This window comes from Hemicordylus capensis, chromosome 10, assembly GCF_027244095.1.
Source record: "Hemicordylus capensis ecotype Gifberg chromosome 10, rHemCap1.1.pri, whole genome shotgun sequence".
Taxonomy (NCBI): Eukaryota; Metazoa; Chordata; class Lepidosauria; order Squamata; family Cordylidae; genus Hemicordylus; species Hemicordylus capensis.
Window position 1 is genome coordinate 20,820,312 of NC_069666.1, and position 16,303 is coordinate 20,836,614.

Sequence of the window (16,303 nt, forward strand, 5' to 3'; positions counted from 1 at the left end):
ATTCCTTACTAATGGTGATCCTGATTTCAATCTCCAAGGTAATGAGACTTCTAGGATATAACCAGTGTTCCCTCTAACAGGGATTCCCAGGTGTTGTTGACCTCAACTTCCAGAATCCCCAAACAAAAGCCATTGCAGCTGGGGATTCTGGGAGTTGTAGTCAACATATGGGAATCCCTGTTAGAGGGAACACTGAATAACACTCTGGTACTGTTTCTTCAGATAGAAGATCAAAGTGTGCTAATAATAGGCTAAAAATGGGAGCAGTTAATCAGATTATTCTGGAATTCAGTGGAGACTTGAATATAAATCCATGCAGGCAATCTAACAGGGAGAATTAAGGCACATGCTGGATCAGGCCAAGGGTCCATCTAGTCGAGAACTGTCTCCAAGTGACCAGCTAGATTCCCCTGTAAACTCACAAGCGGAGTATGATGGAGATAACCCCTCCCCCTGTTGTTCATCCCCAGGTTTGATGATTAGGTTTATACTGCCACTGAACATGGAAGATCTGTGCTTTGACTGTTGTTAATAGACTTATCCCTTTAAAAACAAAAACCATCTGTGTTAGTTGCTATTGCTACATCAATTAGCAATGACTTCTACATAACATAGGAAGCTGCCTTATATTAAATCAGACCATTGGTCCATGTGACTCAGTATTGCTTACTTGGACTGGGAGTGGCTCTCCAAGGTTTTAGACAGGAGTCTTTCCCACCCCTTCCTGGAGATGCCAAGGACTGAACTTGGGATCTTTTGCATGCAAAACAGGTGCTTTACCGCTGAGCTCCATCCCCAATAATTTACATAGTGGAATGGATAGGTGGCCAATCTGAAGCTCTCCAGGTGTTGTTGGACTACAACTCCTGTCAATCCCAGTCATAATAAATTGTTGGTGAGCCTCAGATTGGCCACCCCTGGAATAAAATGATGTTCTGCTAGAATGTCTTCCTAAATGAAGATGTGGTACCAGCAAGTTTGAAGGAGTTCAAGTTCATAATTCCACTCACCATATTGCTTGGGCAGAACTTAAGAAACAGTGGGAAAAATCTCCATGCAGGTGTGAGAAGACTCCACTTCTCCCTGAATCTCTGTGACAAGTGCAGAGAGCTTGGAAGAGAGATGGGTATTTCTCTCACTTCAGCTGAGGTTTGAATAAGAAAAACAGTGGAAGTATTTTGTCAAAAGTCTTATGCACATGAGTTGATGCTCAGACTCTTTCCCAAACCCTCTGTTTACTGGAGGGTTTGTGGGAGAAGTGGAGTTTCCTCTTGCTTGCTATGCAGTGTTGAGAAGGGGGAAACAGTAGATGGGATTTCTGCTTTTTCTTGCATTCTCCATCTAAGTGAAATAACTCTGTTGTTGTTGTGGGGAAGGAGGAGTTGGTAATGTGGACAAATGGAGTCAGCCAAATCAACGTATGCGGCCCTCTGGTCTCTAACAGTGCATTTTGGGGCACAGTGTTTGAGTGCATAGTTTCGATACAGCTCCAGGGGTTTCTAGATGCTGGTTACCTTCCATCTCAATCTGGACTTCAGCCCAGTTTTGAGACTGAAACCGCTTTAGTCACCCTGGTGCATTATCTACACTAGCAACTAGACAGGGAGTGATCCCCTGTTGGTTAAGCTTTCCCCAGAATTTCTGACTTCCCCCTTGGCTCTGCCACTAAGTAGGCTTTCATGGGAATCTAAGAGTAGGGTGGAAATCGAGCAGCTAGCAAACCAGCTTTCACACCATGCTGAAGTATCAGACAGCAAGGTAGGCCATGGAGCCAAGGGCAGACCACTCGCCACACAGCTTCTAAAAACAGACAAGAGAAAAGCACTCCTGGTTGCTTAGAACAGTTGGTTAGGTTTTGGAATTAAGGGCTCTGCTTGTTTTGTATGGGATTGTACTCTGCCTGAAGAACTGGGTTCACAGTCTGAGGATTCTTCTATACTCTGCTTTGCTCTTTGAGGTTGAGGCAGTAAGGTCAAGAGTGCCTTTGCCCAGCTGAAATGGCTGCACCCATTTCTGGGGACTGCACATCTTGCCATAGTTACACATGCCATAAATGTAAAGTTTTGCCGTCGAGTCGGCATAGTCACATCAAAACTGAATTACAGCAACATGCTCCACTGAGTGCCTTTGAAAAGCAGTGAGAAACTTCAGGTGATTCCAAATGCTGCTACTATGGTGTTGAACAGAGTTAGGTTTCCGGAGCATGGAATATACCAGCTTGTTCATCTCTGGGCCCAGTTCAAAGTGCTTGTCATTACTTTGTAAAACCCTAAGTAGCTAAAGGTCACCTCTTCTGTATGAGCACAACTTTCCAAGCTAAGATCAGCTGAGAAGGCCCTCTTTATGTGTGTCTTGCCATCTTCTGACATGCAGTGAGCAGGAATACAGGAGAGGGCTTTCTTTGTGGCTGCACGAAGGCTCTTCTGCAACTCCAGGGAAATCCATCTGGCATCTCCCCTGATGACTTTCCTTTTTTGTCAGAAGATCCTGTTGTTCCAGCAGGCTTTGAACAAGCCATATGTATAATTTGTGTTTTTTCCAGTCTGCTCATTGTCTTTTATACTGATGATTGCTTGCTGTCTCTGTTGTTGTTTTGAATGTTTGCTTTATTTTTAGGTATTGCTTTCATTCATATGTATGTATGTATGTATGTATGTATGTATGTATGTATGTATGTAAGCCATTCTGGCATTATTTTGAAAAGTGAAAAGGCAGGATATAAATGGTCTTAATTTAAGTGATAGATAAATCTTATTAAATATTTGGTGCATGAAGAAATGCTTCATGTTCTTTTTGAGCCTGCTGCCAATCAATCTTTTTAGATCAAGGGGCAAAATTGCCCCGCCCCCTCACCACATTTGTAGAGGTGAGCAAGGTGATCCTATGAATGCGAATAAGAGAGTAGAGCCTGTGAGCAGAAAATGTTAACACAAAAGAAGGGATTACTTCTGCTTTTTCAGTGAGCATTTGAAAGGGTCAAGTGGCGATTCTAAGGTTACTGCCTGTAAGAACACTACAAAAAATTTAATCTGGGATAAAAGAGATGGCTAGAATATAAAGAGTGCTCCTATAAATACGTACTGAATCATGTTTTAAAAAAATCCACTGGGAGGCAAGAGAGTCAGGCTTTGCCACTCTGGAAGCAAATTCTGTCCTTACACAAAGACAAATGTGTCCTTACACAAAGAGAAATATGAGAGAAAATATTGGTATTGGAGCAAGCATGTAGTGTGCAGTTTCACCCTTCATATACTGTGTGACAAGGGCAGTCAGACCTCCTATTTTAGGGTACAGCTAACCCCGAAGCTGTCAGAATAGAGCTGAATCTCAGGTTCCATGTTGTGCAGCAAGCCACTGAGATCTTCTAAGGCAGAAGGCGGGAGATGGGATACCACATTTTGATTAATTGCTTGGTCTAGTCTGGCAAATGCTCTACCATATGGGGCACCAGGATGAAGTCACCGTAGCTGTTTGCAAACGTACAGTCTTTAATGGGCAAGAATATTTGTCAGTGGGAGCTAAACTATGGAGTGAATTGCATTTGAGAGAAGAAGATCGCTATACTTTATATGAATAGTATGACCTTGTGTTATTATGTAGTTGGCCTTTAAGATATACATTTCATGCTACAAATTCATACCGATTAAATGCATCCTTCTTGGAAAGGTGCCCATAGTGTTAATGAAAGATGATGGAAACTAGCTGTTTCTCAGTACCAGGAAATTTCATTTGCCGCAGAGTGGCTTTTAATGCAAAGCTTTTTGATGCTTCTTATTGGATTTGACTTCTTTCTTTCTTTTTATTTGTTGCCCTAGCCACAACCAAAAACAATGCTTAACCCTGGTTATGACTGAAAAATTATGCTACGTCCAGTGCTGGGATCTCCTTTTTCAGTGTAGAGCTTACAGCACTATTTTTTAAGTATATTTTATAAGATTAAGGAACTTTAAAGGCAGATGTGAGTTTATGGTCCATGCATGACTCCTGAAGCATTTTTGTATGGCAATGGCATGCAATCTTTTGGTGGAGTATCCCAGACTTCAGCTAAAGTATCTCTATAGCCATTGAGATTGCACAGATAAGATATGTCATTGTGCCAAAGAATGAGAAACAATAAGAGAATTAAATAGAATATCTCATTTGTAATATTTTCCATGTGTCTTTTTAAGAATTCTTTTGATCACCTTCTTTCAATTAGTTTCCCATATTAGTGGAGAGCATTGAATGTTTGAACCTAATATACTAGGATTCTGTCTTCAGAACTGAACAGTTCCTCTCAAAACTTATCTACATGTTGAAGAAAAGCAAATGGTACAAACTTGTGAAGCCACCTAATGGCGCAGCGGGAAAATGACTTGATTAGCAAGCCAGAGGTTGCTGGTTTGAATTCCCGTTGTTTTGTTTCCCAGACTATGGGAAACACCAATATCGGGCAGCAGCGATCTAGGAAGATGCTGAAAGGCATCATCTCATACTGCTCGGGATATGGCAATGGTAAATCTTTCCTGTATTCTACCAAAGACAACCACAGGGCTCTGTGGTCACCAGGAGTCGACACCTACTCAACGGCACACTTTAACTTTACAAACTTGTGGGGATTGTACCACTTCAGAATGCAGACTGGGAATCACAAGTGTGACTGACTGATCCCTGACAACAAAAACTCCCTAGATGTAGAAATCTAGCACATCTGGCTACAGGAGAACTCATCTTTGGTCAGTTTAGATGTTTTGCATGTATGTGCATGCATGCACACCACTCTTCCAGTCCTGATTGCCCCTCTTGAAGTGACTTTAATGGTTTGTAAATCACTAAACTCCCTCCTCCTCCACCGTGTCCATCACTAAGTCTGGTAACTTGTCAATTGTCTATTGTGTGGCTCCTAAATGTTTGGGCTGGCTCCTAGATCCAAAGAAAATGGTCAAGGCCTATGTTACACCCCCTTTCTTTCTTTACTTTAGGCCCTGTTGTTAACTTTTCATAGGCAGGGATATTTCAATCTGAGTAGCCCTCAGAATGTAATTTCACCCTCAGGGCTTGAAAAGAAGAGGAATGTGCTGGAACATGACTTTGGGATTCATGTCTCAGTTTTATGGAGACAAATAATCCTGAAGTACTTGTCATGTGTATAGGGGGAAAGCACACAGAGGACCAAACTGCAAATTTTGCTAAACATGCCATTGGCCCTGACATGCTTAATTTAAATTTTCTGAATAGCAGCCATGGGGCAGACATATTTGGATCAGAACCACAGTGTGGCAGGAGGAAAGCTTTAACCCTTTGCCATCCATGGTCCTCCCCCATCCCTGTACCTGTTGTTTGCCTCAGGGAAAAAGCCATACTGGTGCAAATGGGAGCTTCTGTCTCAGGTGCAAAAGGTTAAAGTTCCCTTGCCCTATGCTATAGTCCAGATCCTACCTCAATCCCTCATCCAGCTGCTGTTTTGTGAAGAAAAGTTAAGTAAGTCAGAACTAATGGTGAGTGTTAAGGTAGTGTGTAGTTTGGTTCTGGGGTTTCCCAATAGCCAAGAACTCCCGTGGTTGAAAAGATGCATGATGCTTGCTCTCCTAATGGTATTGGTGTTCTGCTTACAGGTGTGAAGGGGACATTGTTAATTGCTGGGAAGTCTGTTCATCTAATAACCAACAGCACAGCATACCAACCAACAAAGCATAATGGACTTCAAAAGTGTTTCACTTTAGATTGGTAGATGGCGGGGATATGCTACAGGTGATGGAATCTCTCTGCAGCATTAGTGAGATGCCTGAAGCCAAGGTTGCCACTACAGTGCAAAGGTATGGTAATCTATGTGCTGCAATAGAATTGAGCCTACTTGGTTTCATTTTCGTCATCCCTTTACATCATTTCCTAGAGCGCTGGTTTGCTCTTGCTGCAGTAGCTATAGTGCCCATTTGATTACTCTTATGTGTGGGTTTTGTGGCAAATTGTAATGAACATGAACAAAAGGGGGGAAGTTCCGTTTCTAGGGAACTCTTGGAATTTGATGAATCTGGTATCCTAATCCCAGATTTTGAGTCAGAATAATCCATTCTGATCCCCTACAGTCATCTTGGAATACTGAGAATCCCTAACGTTTCTCTACCAAAGCTTTTGCTCAAAAGCAAGGATTTCATCTGCATCTCCCTCAACAGCCAGAAGTCTTAAAGCAGTGACTGTTGTGGTTATTGTTCAGTACAGCTAAACACTGCAGCTAGGATGACTCTCTACAGGGCAAGACCATGGAGAGCCGGTCTTACAGCAGCAAGCATGAATAGTCCCCTTTGCTAAGCAGGGTTTGCCTTGGGATGGGTGCCGACTTGTGAGCGCTGCCTGCTGTAAGACATTTCCCTTAGGTCAGGGGTTTCTAACAGGTGGTACTAGTACCCCTGGGGATACATGAATGACTCCCGGGGGTACTTGGAGACTTCCTGCCTTCCCATGATGCAGCAGTACTTTTCTTCTTCCTCTGAGGATCACTGGCTTGAAAGTGACTCATCCTCAGTGATGTGTCCATTGCAGAAGAGGAAGGAGGAAGGCTTTTTAGTTTAGAAAAAAGACGTCTGCGGGGAGACATGATAGAGGTCTATAAAATCATGCATGGCATGGAGAAAGTGGAGAGAGAGAGATTCTTTTCCCTCTCACACAACACTAGAACCAGGGGTCACTCCATGAAATTGATTGCCAGGCGGTCTAGGACCAACAAATGGAAGTACTTTTTCACACAACGCGTGATCCACTTGTAGAACTCTCTGCCACAGGATGTGGTGACAGCGAACAACCTGGATGGCTTTAAGAGGGGTTTGGATGACTTCATGGAGGAGAGGTCTATCAATGGCTACTAGTCAGAGGGCTGTGGGCCACCTCCAGCCTCAAGGGCAGGGTGCCTCTGAGTACCAGTTGCAGGGGAGTAATGGCAGGAGAGCGGGCATGCCCTCAACTCCTATCTGTAGGCTCCCAGCGGCATCTGGTGGGCCACTGTGTGAAACAGGATGCTGGACTAGATGGGCCATGGGCCTGATCCAGCAGGGCTGTTCTTATGTTCTTATGTTGAGGGTGAAGACCTTCCTCCTCTGCTCCTGATTAGCCAATTATGCACTGAAGCTCAGCACATTCCTCCCCTCAGCCTGACTGACAGGCTTCAGAAAATTAGCTCATGCATGGGTTGGGGTGGGGGGTGGTTCCCTTTAGGAGCCGGTAAGGAGCTCCTTATCTGCTCCTCCTCACCCCGTCGCTTTTCCAGGCGCTCCGTCTGCGATCCCCAACCAGCCATGCAGGGTTGCGGTGCTGTTCCTTGCAGGCTCCATGCGGTGGCGCATACATGGCTGGTGCGCAGAGGCCGCAGGGAACAGTGCCGCAGCCTTGCGTGGCCAGCTGGGGACAGGGTGCTGCACCCGGAAAAGCAGTAGGGTGTGGAGGAGCAGAAAGTAAGAAGCTCCTTACTTTCTCCTTAAGAAAACCGCTCCCCGCTCCGTCAGTTCGGCTCAGTGCTTCCCAGAGGAGGTGCCGGACCGGCTTGTGCACATCCCTAATGGTGGAAATGCAGGGATCCATCCATGCTCCAACTTTTAAATTAGCCTTTGGCTAATTTGCTAGCTTTTGGCCAAAGTAGGTTAATTCTGCTGTATGTGGAGTCCTTGAGTGTAATAATTAATCAGGAGCTCGTATCTACTACTACTACTACTACTACTACTACTACTACTACTACAAATATTTATATACTGCTCTTTAACCAAAGTTCACAAAGCGGTTTACATAGAAAAATAAATGATACATAAATAAGATGGCCCCCTGTCCCCAAAAGCCTCATATTCTAAAAAAACACACAAACACATCAGGCTGATACAGCCACAGCCACTGGAGGGATGCTGTGCTGGGGATGGATAGGGCCAGTTGCTCTCCCCCTGCTAAATATAAGAGAATCACCACTTTAAAAAGGTGCCTCTTTGTTCAGTTCGCAGGGGTATCTGATATCTCCTCTATAGTTTACTGAAGAATACGTAGGGACCACTTCTGAAAGGATTTTTGCTTCTTGTAAGTGGCTAGTATTTTTCTAAGTGTGTTGCCCTCCTCTTACAGGCTTTTAAATGGTTTTGCCTGCTCTGAATGTCCTAAATCTAAGGATTTACATTAATTATGTAGTTTATTCTCTAAATTTAGAGTGAACATGTTTTTAATTTACAAGTAACACATAGATGTTACCTCACACCTAGATATCTTATTCATCCAAATGTACCAGACTGGCACAAAAAATTATTCTTGTGGTCTTTGCAAATCTGAGATTCCTTGCTAAAGACTATGGAATATGCATGGGCTTATCACAGAACTGTCCAGTTTGAAGTGATGAGTGAAGAAAGATGGAGCAGTTTAATTTTTCTGATTATGAGCATTTGCCTTGAGGCACTCCAGGGTGCATGACAGCAGCATTCTTTTTACTGAGCCATCTTTTTGCTATGATTGTGAAATAACTGCAAGTATTCAGGTTCCTCCACCTAATGGCGCAGCGGGGAAATGACTTGACTAGCAAGCCAGAGGCTGTCGGTTCGAATCCCTGCTGGTATGTTTCCCAGACTATGGGAGACACCTGTATCAGGCAGCAGCAATATAGGAAGATGCTGAAAACCCTCCTGTATTCTTCTTAAGACAACCACAGGGCTCTGTGGGTGCCAGGAGTCGAGATCGACTTGATGGCACACTTGACTTTATTCAGGTCCCACAGAGTTCTTCAAGCTGAATATTATTTGGTAAGGCAAGTGTTCAGTGAATGCATGCCACCTATACTATGCATACTATACTATAGTACGTAGTGTACTACAGCTTTGATAGCTTTAAAAGAGGCTTAGACAAATTCATGGAGAGCAAGTCTATCAATGGCTGCTGGTCTTGATGTCTATAGGCTACCTCTAGGCTCAGAGGCAGGATGCCTCTAAATACCAGTTGCAGGGGAGTAACAGCAGGCGAGAGAGCATGCCCTCATCTCTTGCTTGCGAGCTACCCAGAGGCATCTGGTGGCCACTGTGTGAAACAGTTTGCTGAACTAGTTACAGTAGGCCTTGGGCCTGATCCAACAGGGCTGTTCTTAAGTTACTATGCAGAATGCATCCAGCCTATATGGTGAGCCTTGCGGTTCCACAAATTTTGCCTAGTCTGAATAGTCCAATGCAACTGCAGGGGCTATTTCTTCATTCACTTTCACTTAAAGGGGCAAAAGGCCTCTGAGATTCTCTGTATCCTGCTTTCAAAATGTCCAGCCCTAGCCTTCCTCTCCATCTTAGAGCTGGAAGGGGAGTGGGATCTTCCTCCTAGCTGTGCAGTGCTGACACTGAACAGGGAGGTGGGACTGTTCTTGTCACCCTTGCCAGAGGGTAACAGGACACTCTCCATGATAAGGGTGGTGAACAGGAGCTCTGCTGTCCGCTGCTGATATACAAGAGAGGACAGCACCCAAGAGTATTTTGGCAATTAACAGCCTTCACCTAGAATGTGTTTTGCAAGTCCAATCTCCCACCCTCCCCACTTCTCAGTGAATGCATTTCTATTGATGAGCACAGATGGAGTGAGACTGTGTCATCAAAATTCCTTTTGCACTCTGTAAGCAGCAGGATACAGCGGAGTATTCCGGAAATTTTGTTGTTAAGCACAAGGGTAGCACATCCACACAGTTGTTCTGGCATTCCAAAGTTCTTTCCAAAAAAAGACCGGGTGTTTGCATTTCAGTTGGACTATGTGGACCCCTGCGGTTGCCTCACAAAAGCTAAGGGTTACTCTTCACCGAATGATTATAAGCATATGCAACCCTTTGGAACTTCCACATGCTTGAGCACCTTGACTTCGAACAAAACATGCTTTAAATGAGAGAAAAACCACAAGCCTCCTTGGGATGTGACTGGTCAGTTTGACCACAGACTAAAACTGTGCCAACATGCTTCTGAGGAAAATGGTTTTCTTTCCCATCTTGCCTCCCCCTTTTTGAACAAATACCACTTAAGTAAGCTCGAGAAACAAATGATCCACCATGTTCACATTCCCCCCCTGCTGAAATCTGCACACCCTGCAGTGTGCCCAGAAGTGTATATGTATGTAGCAACACGAAAAGCATCTGTACTCACGCAGAGATAGTGGTGCCTCCTCCTGTGGTCCCCCCTCGGGTAGAGACAGAATATGTCGAAGTGTTCAGGAGGTCAAAATGTCCTTGTCTGTATCAAAGGCTGACTAAGGACTGTGATGAAAAAGCTCGACGGGAAAGAATATGAGCAGCTTAGGTTCTTTTTCATGCACATCCTCAAGGTGGCTTCTGTCTGGTGTCCCTCCCCTTTCCATTGTCAGGGAGGGAGCTGCGTTGCTTGTGCAACAACCCTTTAGTGTGCAAACAAAAGATAAGGGCAGAAAAATAAAACCCACTTACTTCTGATAGATGGAGGTTCAGTTCCCTCTGTTTTGGAACTTTCTCTTGCAGTATATACAAAGCATTAGAAGATGGTATTTTAAACTCATTGACCAATGAATCAATTGCTTACTCGCACCATAGTTTTTCTTTCCTTCTGAAAAGGGTTTCTCCAGGTTCTCTGACTCTTTGTTCCTTCTTTCTTTTTGTTCCTTTCCACTTGGTTTCTCCCTTTTCATATTTTCCCCCTTTTGTCACAGTCTTTGCCCTTTCAACTAAGGGCATTTGAACACTGCACTCTCCCAGCCATCTGTGAGTTTGTTAAAGGCCTATCTCCTTGCTTTCAGTACCAGGGAGGGTGGGGTGGGTGTAAGGATGGCAGTGCTGCCTCTGCATGTATGAGCAGCTGCCGAGTGTGGGATAAATCTGGCATTGGTGGTTTGTACTGCTACGCTTTGGAACACTTGTTGAATCTGTCCTAAACACATTTTTCAGCAAGAAGTGTGTGTCTGTTGCTGGCAGTTATGATACATGGGATCCTGGCAGATACGATACATGGAGTCTTCGACATACTTTCTTTTCTTCTAGTCTCTCAATTACTTGGATAAGCTACAGCTCTGTTCAGTGACAGAATGCCTGCTCTCCCATGTTTGAGGCATAGTAAATTGGGGGAAAGCATTTTCTTAATGTCCGTGCTGGAGAGGAGAGCAGGTCTTGTGGTAGCAAGCATGACTTGTCCCCTTTTGCTAAGAGCAGAGTCTTCCCTGGTTTGCGTGTGAATAGGAGACTACATGTGTGAGCACTACAGTCATCCCTTGTCAACCACGGTTTTGAGTATATGCGAATGGGAAATTGTGACGGGTCTTGCCAATTGTGGCCAGTTTAATCTGCTCATTCCTCTTGGTGACCCTTGCTGATTTAAAATGCCTTTGAGTGATATTGGGAGGTTCAAAAAATCTCCAGAGGTTCGATCTGCCCGTTCTTCTTGGTGACTCTTGGTGATATTACAGGATTTTTTTGTGAATTTTCTTTTTAGCAATTTCTTTGTATTTTCCCCTTTATTTTTAGGTCTTTTTGCAGTTGTGGTTCCCCTACCCCCCTGTTTCCCATAGATGGCAATGCCTTGCCAACTGCGAAATTACCAACGGCGAGGTTTTACCAGGAACGGAACCATAGCAGTGGGCGAGGGATGACTGTATAAGATATTCCTCTTAAGGGATGGTACCACTCCGGGAAGAGCACCTACATGCTTGCATGCAGAAGGTTCCAAGTTCCCTCCCTGGCAGCATCTCCAGGATAGGGCTGGGAAAGACTCCTGCCTGTTATCTTGGAGAAGCCACTGCCAGTCTGTGTAGACAACACTGAGCTAGATGGACCAATGGTCTGACTCTGTATAAGGCATTTTCCCGTGTTCCTATGATATTCAGTTTGTACACAAAGGGTGGCATCCAAAGTACGGCTGGAGCAATGTGTGCCAATGAAATATCCTTTTTTCCATGCAAAAAACTGTTGTTGTTGGCCAGGGGGCCTTTGGCAAGGTGACGGGATGTGATACAGGAGACTGAAGAGAGAGTGGGGAATATCTGGAAATTGACAGCAAAGCACTGCCTTCACTAAGAGTTTTCCCTGTGGTTTTTAGTTATTGCCCCACCACACACACACACTCACACCCTCAGACTAGTATCCATTGATAGACTTGTCCTCCATGAATTTATCTATGCCCTTCTTAAAGCCATCCAGGCTGGTGGCTGTCACCACATCTTGTGGCAGAGAATTCCATAGGTTGCCTATGCATTGTTTGTGACAATTACTTCCTTTTGATGATCCTACATTTCTTGGCAATCATTCTCATGGGATGACCCCTCGTTGTGTGAGAGGGAGAAAACTTTCTCTCTCTCCTCTCTCTCCACACCATATATAATTTTATAGACCTCTATCATATCTCCCTCAGTCTTTTTTCCTAAACTAACATGTTCCAGGTGAACAGCCTTACCTCATAAGGAAGGTGCACTAGTCACCTGATCATTTTGGTTGCCCTCTTCTGCACCTTCTCCAGTTTTATAATGTCCTTTTTGAGGTATGATGAACAGAACTGTACACAGTATTCCCTAAATACCTGCCTTTAGGTAGTAATAGGATAGACAAGGGATAATAGATTGAATCTGAATCCAGATAAGGCAGAGGTACTAATGGTGAGGGGTCATAATTCGAGGGATGTTATAGATTCTCCTGTTCTGGAAGGGGTTGCGCTCCCCCTAAAGGAACAGGTACGTAGCTTGGGTATGCTTCTGGACCCAGGCTTCACCCTGGTGTCTCAAGTGGAGGCTATGGCTAGGTGTGCTTTCTATCAGCTTCGGTTGATACGTCAACTGTGCATCTGTTCCTTGCAGATAATGATCTCAAAACTGTGGTGCACTCACTGGTAACTTCGCAACTTCACTACTACAACGCGCTGTACGTTGGGCTGTCTTTGTTTGACGTTTGGAAACTTCATAATGCTGCAGTCAGATTGGACTCCATGGTTTCTCGGAGATACCATATTATGCCTGTTGTAAAACAGCTGCACTGGCTGCAGATATGAGCCAGCAAGGTTGTAGTGGTTAGGGTGCTGGACTAGGCCAGGGAGACCCGAGTTCAAATCCCCATTCAGCCATGAGACTTGCTGGGTGACTCTGGGCCAGTCACTTCTCTCTCAGCCTAACCTACTTCACAGGGTTGTTGTGAAAGAGAAACTCAAGTATGTAGTACACCGCTCTGGGCTCCTTGGAGGAAGAGCGGAATATAAATGTAATAAATAAATAAATAGATAGATAGTTTCCAGGCAAGTGCTGTTAATTACTTATAACGCCCTAAACTGCTTAGGACCAGGTTATCTAGTGCCTTCTTCAATATGATCCCCATTGCACTTTAAGGTAATTGGGAGAGGTCTGTCTCCGGCTTCCACCAGCTTGTCTTGCGGTAACTCAGGATTGGGCCTTCTCTTTAGGTACTCCTGGGCTCTAGAATGCGCTTCCTATGGATATTAGTTTTAGCAGCTTTTTTAAAAAAACCTTAAAACATATCTTTTTAGCTTGCCCTTTAGTGAGTACTGGAATGATTTTAAACTGGTTTTAATTTTGTTTTAATGAGTTTTGTTTTTGTTTTTTTATATCTGTGAACTGCCTAGAGCCACCTAGGTAAGGCAGTACAAAAGTCACAAATAAATATATGTGGCTGCACCATAGATTTATATAAGGGAACATGATATTAGCAGTTTTATTATCAATCCCCTTCCTAATGATTCCAAGCATAGAATTGGCCCTTTTCACAGCTGCCGCAAATTGTTTTGACACTTTCAAAGAGATGTGCACCACAGCTCCCAGATCTCTCTCCTGGTCATTCACCAACAACTCAGACCCCATCAGCGTATATGTGGAGTTGGGCGGGGTGGGGGGGAGTGTTGCCCCAATATGCATCACTTTACACTTGCTAACATTGAATTGCATCTGCCATTTTGTTGCCTACTCCTCCAGTTTGGAGAGATCCTTTTGGAGCTCCTCACAATCTGTCTTGGATTTCACTACCCCAAATAGTGTCGTCTGCAAATTTGGCCACCTTGCTGCTTATTCCAACTTCTAGATCATTTATGAATAAATTAAAAAGCACTGGTCCCAGTACAGATCCTTGTGGGACCCCACTTCTTACTTCCCTCCATTTAGAGAACTGTCCATTTATACCTACCCTCTGTTTCCTGTCATTTAATCAGTTACCAATCCACACATGAACCTGTCCCCTTATCATATGACTGCTTTCTCAAGAGTATTTGATGAGGAATTTTGTCAAAAGCTTTTTGAAAGTCCAAGTATACTATGTCAACTGGATCACCTTTATTCACTTGCCTATTGACACGCTCAAAGAAGTCCAAAAGGTTGGTGAGGCAAGATTAACCTTTGCAGAAGCCATGCTGTTTTCCTTCAGCGGGGCCAGCTCTTCTATATATTTAATAATTTTATCTTTGCGAATGCTTTCCATCAATTTGCCCGGCACAAACATTAAGCTAACCGGCCTGTAATTTCCCGGATCTCTGTTGGATCACTTTTTGAAAATTGGTGTTACATTGGCTACTTTCCAGTCCTCTGGTACAGAGCTTGATTGCAGGGATAAGTTACCTATTTTTGCAAGGAGGCTGGCAATTTCACATTTGAGTTCTTTAAGGACTCTTGGGTGGATGCCATCTGGCCCTGCCGATTTGTTAATTTTTAATTTTTCCAGACAGTTGCTCTCTCATCACCTCTGTCTAACTCAGTTGTTTAGCCTCTCTCCCGGAGAAGCTCGGTTCAGGCACAGGTTTAGCTTCTCTGCAGTATCCATATCCTCCTTAATCCCTTTCACTCCCTCCTCATCTAACAGACCAACCGCCTCCCTGGCAGGTTTCCTGCTTCTGATTTTTTTGTTTTTTATTTTGGTTATTCCCCTTGATGCTTTTAGCTTTGTTCCTCAAACTGTCTTTTTCGCCTCTTTTATTGTCTCCTTGCATTTCTTTTGCCAGAGCTTGTGTTCCTTTCTGTTCTCTTCATTTGGGCAGGCCTTCCCGTTTCAGAAGGAAGTATTTTCCTTTATGGATTCCTTGACTTTACCTGTTAGCCATGCTGGCATCCTCCTGGACTTGGTGCTACCTTTCCTTCTTTTTGGTATACATTCTAAGTGGGCTTCTGTTATTGTGTTTTAAAACAAATTCCATACATTATGGAGTGAAGTGATACTCTTGATTTTCCCTTTCAGTTTTCTTTTCACCAAACTCCTCATTTTAGACTAGTTTCCTCTTCTGAAGTTCAAAGTGTCTGTGTTAGACTTCCTTGGCAATTCTCTCCTCACAAATTTGATCATACTATGGTCACTGGTCCCTAAAGATTCCATGACCCACATCTCACACCAGGTCCTGTGCACCCCTCAGGATTAAGTCCAAGGTCACCTTCTCTCTGGTACCATGACCAACTGTTCTAGGACACAGTCGTTCAGTGTATCTAGAAATGTGGCTTCTTTGTCATTACCGGTACTTGAATGTGAATTTTCCCAGTCTATGTATGGGTAATTGAAGTCACCCATTATTACAGCTCTGTCTCTTTTTGACGCGTTCCTGATTTCGTTCTGCAACTTCCACTGTCAGCATTTTGCTCAGATCATGGTAGTGCTGTAAACTGGCTTTAGATTATCTCAGCAGATAGGGTGGGTACACAGGTAACAGTGGCACCTGAAGTTTGTGCAGACACTTGCAGCCCTAGGAGCACACACTTCTCTTGCACCCTCATACGGGTTCCTACCTCCTTTCCAAGTTCTCATATGCCAAGCCTGGCCATGATGTCCAAACTTGCCAGTCTCAGCATATCCTGTCCTATTTCCTTCAGGGAATCCAACATCTGTATCTTACTTCAAATCTGTTTCAGATTCCCTGGCAGAGGTAGGGCATGATGTGCCGGGATTGGTGCGTTTGGATATCATGGCATGTCGGAATCTGGAAAGGAAGTAGCAGCTTATGTGGGGGGATTGGGAGGGGGAGGCATGTTCCCAGGGCTGCAGGTGCCCGTGCAAACTTCAGGTGCCCCCATTACATGTGAATCCAAAGATGGTAATTTTTATAGCCAAAACCTGTTTGGCCAATGATCCTCTATAGTAGGTAAGATACACAAGATGTCAATGTTGTTCTTCGACATGGTCTCTGTCTTTTACACAAATGGGCTATGTGCCTGTGCAAAGCCTTCATTGAAACCCAACAAGCTCAATTCTCTGCTTTGGGCAGGAACCCCGCCCCCAGCCGCTGTATGCGGCTGCGCCACTCATCATCCCCTCAGTCTTTCGCCATCTGCGCTTCAGTAAGCAATTGTGGAGTCTGCAGCTCCACAACGAGTAGGATCTATCTATATCCCCTTGTTCAGTCAATCAATC

General features: G+C 44.2%; 2 protein-coding genes across 12 annotated transcripts in view; one reads left to right on the forward strand and one right to left on the reverse strand.

Moving 5' to 3' along the window:
* NRG4 (neuregulin 4) overlaps positions 1-10,422 on the reverse strand; it is a 121,392-nt gene extending 110,970 nt beyond the window's left edge. For 3 of the 4 annotated variants that reach the window (XM_053271968.1, XM_053271967.1, XM_053271966.1), the window contains exon 1: positions 10,107-10,307. The gene's annotated coding sequence lies outside the window, so the exon portion shown is untranslated. Of the gene's footprint in view, positions 1-10,106; positions 10,308-10,402 lie in introns of those variants that run through there. The other variant, XM_053271971.1, reaches the window with a different exon arrangement.
* The window catches only part of TMEM266 (transmembrane protein 266), a 124,599-nt gene that overhangs the window by 32,031 nt on the left and 76,265 nt on the right, over positions 1-16,303 (forward strand). For 5 of the 8 annotated variants that reach the window (XM_053271944.1, XM_053271952.1, XM_053271949.1 and 2 more), the window contains exon 2: positions 5,595-5,795. The exons of the other annotated variants lie outside the window; for them this stretch is intronic. The gene's annotated coding sequence lies outside the window, so the exon portion shown is untranslated. The remainder of the gene's footprint in view (positions 1-5,594; positions 5,796-16,303) is intronic. 8 annotated transcript variants of the gene reach the window in all.